The 5,430-nt window shown below is 37.2% G+C and overlaps 1 pseudogene; it reads left to right on the top strand.

Annotated features, from left to right (window-relative positions):
• The first annotated feature begins 4,156 nt into the window (after positions 1-4,156).
• LOC137410108 (uncharacterized) lies at positions 4,157-5,030 on the top strand (annotated as a pseudogene).
• Positions 5,031-5,430: the final 400 nt, after the last annotated feature.

Here is a 5,430-nt window from a genome sequence, read left to right as displayed (position 1 = left end):
AGATCAGTTGTTCAATGACTAACTTTAAGCTGTCAGTGCTTTTCAAGACGTTCTAGAGATTTTAGCAGATTTTCATAATGCCTTAGTTTATAAAATATGGTAATTATGAGAGTTGAACTCTCAGCAGGTGCAGATCAAGGAACATCTGGCTGATGCAAACATTAGTTACCTAAAATAACTATCACCATGCCTTGTGAAGATGAAAAGGTCTTATCCAATGATATATAATTTCAACATTAATATCTCAAGAATAAAAATCTGGAAACAACACACTATCATCAAAGGGCTTTAAGAGCGACAGTCAGTTCCTTAGAAATGAGTTGATCAGACAAGAGTTGAGCAGTTTCATCACTCGTAGTATTTGAAGGGCTCAAATTATGGGAGGTCATGCAGACACTTGCGCTGCCGGCTCTGCCATAGTTTACCTAAAGCTCATCTTCTTGTAAGGTCTCTTGTTTAAATTCCCATGATACCTGCTTGGCTGCACCCATGCATGAAAAAGGCTCAGTTCTGGTGCCACAACTTACCAATGTGGGATCATTTGCTTCATTTGGAAACTTGGCGAAAACCCGTTGGCAAAAGTGCAAGGTGATTTAAGGTTTTTTAATCTTTGCACAGTCTAGGCTAGAATAATTTCTAGTGAATAAATAAATAAATCTGTGTTTAGAGTTGCCTAGTAGGGAATGCTGTACTTGCTCCTTTGACGATTGCTCAGTGCTTCTTTTGTTTCTTCCATTAACTACTTTGTATTGGCCATTAAACTGTCTTTGCTCAGCCACATATATGTCTGGTAGAGGTAGCCAACCTTAGATACTTGCCACTAGCAGGTACCATGGAGAGGTTAGGTGGGCCAGTCAGGTTCCTCATCATCGGTGTGTGGTTCCATTGTTGCAGCGATCAAATTAAATTCAGTTAGCAATATGCCTATGGTGGCAATGGAAGCTCCATAAGCCTCTATATTTTGTTTTTTCTCTTACTGTCCGCTGTACACTTCTAATCCCCATGCCTTCATTTTTCTTAGTAGGACATAATCTACCAGTATTTGACTTCGAATTGAGTGAGCCATGCATACTCAGCAGATGCGAGTTGCGATGTCTATTTCCTTGATGGCTTCTATAGCCCACTATTTTATGCCTGCTGGGCACTTTCCTACTGACAATGCGGAGGTATTTATTTCTGGTACGTATATAATATTATTACCATTTAGTGTGAGAAATTGCGCGCTCCACTCGTGCTAAAACTGAAAAAGTCCCAAGAACACATAAATGAGCACTTTAGGTGATAGCAAAAAGTAAAATGACCCTTGATCTTAGTAATAACAATAAATTCAAGAACTAACTCCTGTTGGAGTTGTACCATCGTGCATGCACAAATAGCCTAGAACAATGCCAATTGATTTCCTTTTTTTCAAATTCTTTCTTTAAAATTCACTGTGTTCAAAACATCATCATCACAATAAGATGTAACTGTTTTATCCCTGATTTTCGCATGATCAGGATCATTGACTTTGGTTTTTTTGGCTTCGCCCCATGCCTTACCTCATTCATCAATACGCTTGATAATTTCAATAGTTGTGTGATTCTAGTGAAAACAAGCATCTAGCTCCTGCATCACTTAATCCAAAATGAGCTTTGAGGCTGTTGAAACTGAGAGGATTGTTTGGAGTATCAATCATGCACTTCTTTAAAAGAAACCAATTCATCTGAGGCACAAAGAATACACGTGCATAGGGATAGTGCACTTTTCCTACAGCGATGATGTATTGAATTAAATCATACGACCAATGACTAGGCTAGTGGGTACTCAGCCATTGACTCAACCACATAGTTCTTTGTTGATCAACACCTCCAGTTTAACTACAAAGGTTTTTTCAAGCTCAAAGAGTTCAAACAAAAACAAACCATGCTTGACTAAATCTTGGTTGTACTCAGTTGGTTGTATTCTGAACCATTATCTACTCTGCGTACCACCAGCACTGCAGAGTTCTATACAAGAACAATATTATGCATAATCAATGAACATGTAAGAATTTTGGTCACATCGGCATGGACTGTTCAAGCATGAGAGGGAAACATGAGACAGGGTAAGCTTAGCCAAGGTCTTGACTTTTTCTCATGGTGGATGGGTAGCAGTGTGAGAAGTAGAAGAGAATCAATTGCAACTCTCAAATCAACACCCTTGAAAAAAGCAATTGCGAATTGAATCATAATTTATGACATCTCTACAAACAGATTGTTGACTAGTCTAAAAAATGTTCTGCACAGAAGAAGTCTCAGTTAGTCAAAGTTATCTTTTTATGTATGTTGATTTGTGAATTGTCTTTGGTTTTTTTTCCCTTCTCATCCCACCCCAAGAAAGCCGATTTTGGTTAGTATGCGTAGTTAATCTAGTCCTGGCTTTAGACACCTTTCCCTCCTTTCTCTTGATTTTTCCTCCTCCTCTCACGCGTTCCTTTCTCTCATTTCTCTCACCTGTTTTTTGTCTCCCTCTCATCTATTTCAGTCGTTCCTTACTTAATTCTCTTACCACTCTCTCATGTGTCTGTCTCATCTCTCTCACTCATTTTTTTACTTGCCTCCCTACTGCCTATCTCTTTCTTTTTTCTCTTCCTTTCTCTCTCCGTTTCTCTTTTTTCATTTTACCCCAAAAAAGCAAAGACCTTGGTTAGTATGCAAAGTTTATTAAGCCTTGGACACCACTTTGGTGAAACATCATAAAAAGGATATATGCTTCATATGTATCTGATTTACCTTCAATGCGAATTTCTTTTTCTCTGCTGACTCTGCTGTCTTAGCTTCAATCAACCTCTTTTTCGGTAGCTGTGTTTCAAATATGAAAACTTCAGTTTTAAGATATTTGTAATATTTTTTTAATTGCAGTATTTTACAGCGCATGAAATTTGTTCCACGTTGTTTAGGTTTCATTGATTAAAATTTGTGTTCATGCGATTGAACCAATAAATTACAGGCTTCATTGCAACTTGAACCAATCTTTTTCAGATGTGGAAATGGCAGATGCAGCATTTTCGCTTTCCTCTCTTTCACCACCATCTTTACTTGTAACTTTATTAGACAAAGTGGAAACAAATGCAGCACACTCTTTCTCATTTTGCCACGCCGTTACTTTTTAATTCAAGTAGTGTAGATTTTCTGGAAACTGAGTACCTCTCAAAGAGAAATCATTTTAAGTTTTAATTTCAGCATAATTAATTTAATTATTTTAATTAGTCGCATAACGATTTCAAAAACAAATTTTAGCTGACATGTACAATACGTATAAAATTGAGGGAAGTTGACTTAGTTTATGTAAATGATTTGGAGTTGTCCTTTTTCTTAGAAAAGTGGTAATTGGCCGAGCTGAAGAGTTAACGAGTCAATTTCACAAACTAGCAAACGAACTGGCTCAGCAATTCCAGCCTGTGTTCTTTATAAAAAAAATAAAGAGATTGATACGGCCTCTGCACAATATGATAGATCAGAGCCATGGAGTGTAAGAGTTATGCCATAGAGTCTTTAAGCGATTACGTCACGTTGCCATGGCACCAAAAAACTCAGTTCTCAACAAACTCGCATTTCGATCAAAATGGCCACGCCATCTATCGCATAGCTGCTTTCTTTCTTCTCAGATGAAAATAAATCGAATAAAAGGGGAAAAAATCACTTTCTCTCTGATCATGCAGAAGCATTTAATTACCAGCAAAAAGTTTTACAAAGAGAAATCAACGCAAGTATGAAAAAAAGGTTTATAAAAGTCACGGTGAGTAAACGTTACGATTTATCAACTAAGGAAACATACTGTGTTGTTTTGATACAAAAATTTTGTTGTATTTAATTCAAATGGTCTAGGCAAAAATTTCTCAATGTTTTCAAAAGACACGATGTTTGTAGACTGAAAATAAACAAACAATTTTGCGTATGTTTTGCTTTTTTCACAAAATTACCACAAACAGTGCGAGTTTAGCCAATTCAAACATATTTCTGATGATGTATTGTAATTTATCTTTTATGCCTTTAATATTGAAAACTGCAGATTTACTTGGATGATCAACAAGAGATAAAATTGACCACAAGCGAATGTTTGAGAGGAGCATTTAAATGTAGCCATGCCGCTGCACTTTTTATTCACGGAATCACAATCTTAGTCGAACCCACTTCGAATGCCAGTTGAGGAAAAGGAAGGTCACAACTATGCTGTCAAATCAAGTGGTTTTAGAGCTATTTCCTTGACCAAAAAGGTACTGTGCTCTGTCGAGGAACCCTACGCAAGCCAATCGTTCCGCACTGTATGATGATCTAAATGGATATGGAAAGTTTACAGGACTCTGCTGGCTGCTCAGCCCTGAGGCGCCTGTTGCTACCAAGCTGCTCATGCCTTCCATTAAAAAATTATTTTCTCTGAGAGTTTCTTTGAGCAAAAGGGAGTCAAGAACAGCTGGATTGCTTGACTGGACGTTCCAAACTAGATGTAAATAAACTTGCAAAGATTAGCCAGTTAACTGTGGGCTAAAGGGAGAACCCTGTTTAGCATTTGGCAAGAAGGGGTCGACTTACTGCCAGTAACTTTGGCTTTGTTCTCAAAGCTAAAAGAGTCACTCCTTCACTAGTAAAACGTCTCCATGGGGAGTATGATTTATCAAAAGTCAAAGCAGTCCATTGGGGAGTTAACAATGAAAAAGAAGCCATTTCAGCGTTCACCTTAAAAACAGAGAAAATTGTTAAGGATACTGGCATATGGTTTGATTCATCTGGGATTCTTGGTGCTTCACCTGATGGCATTGTCGACGACGAAACTGTCCTGGAGGCAAAGTGTCCATATACTGAACGAAACCTAACAATAGCAGAGGCTTTGAATTCAACTTCATTTTGCCTTGAAAAGATTGAACGTGAACAAGGTTACGTCTTGAGAAAAGACCATGTGTACTGGGGTCAAGTCCAAGGACAAATGTAATTATTTGGTAGAAAGTTTTGTTTTTTCACTGTCTAGACTACAAAAGATGTAGCAGTTAGGAAAATAGAAAGAGATAAATCAGGGTCCGCAAACAGTCCACAATTAAGTTTTTTTTGTGATTATATTTTCTTCAAAATCGTGAAAGGAGAATTGTAAATTATTTTATTTGTAACCTTCCATGTGACTGTATTTAAGAAATGTTAAATTTGCAGTATGCAGCTGTTGAGTTATGGATTAAATTTAAGATTTAATACATTTCCTTGCTAAAATTTCTTTTTAGCCAGTAGCATACATGTAATCTCACTCGATAATACACTAGAAACAAAACTATTCAAAAACCATGTCCTCACAATGACTTTAAATGAATTCATTCTATGGTAAAACGAATAGGTTGCATCTTGTTGACTCATTAGTTCAGGGGCTGCAACCTCAACATCAGTGCAGTCTATGACAATTTGGCAAGAACCATACTGATACCAGACT

This window comes from Watersipora subatra, unplaced genomic scaffold, assembly GCF_963576615.1.
Source record: "Watersipora subatra unplaced genomic scaffold, tzWatSuba1.1 SCAFFOLD_401, whole genome shotgun sequence".
Taxonomy (NCBI): domain Eukaryota; kingdom Metazoa; phylum Bryozoa; class Gymnolaemata; order Cheilostomatida; family Watersiporidae; genus Watersipora; species Watersipora subatra.
The sequence above is the reverse complement of the archived record's forward strand: the minus strand, read 5'-3'. Positions and strand labels throughout refer to the sequence as shown.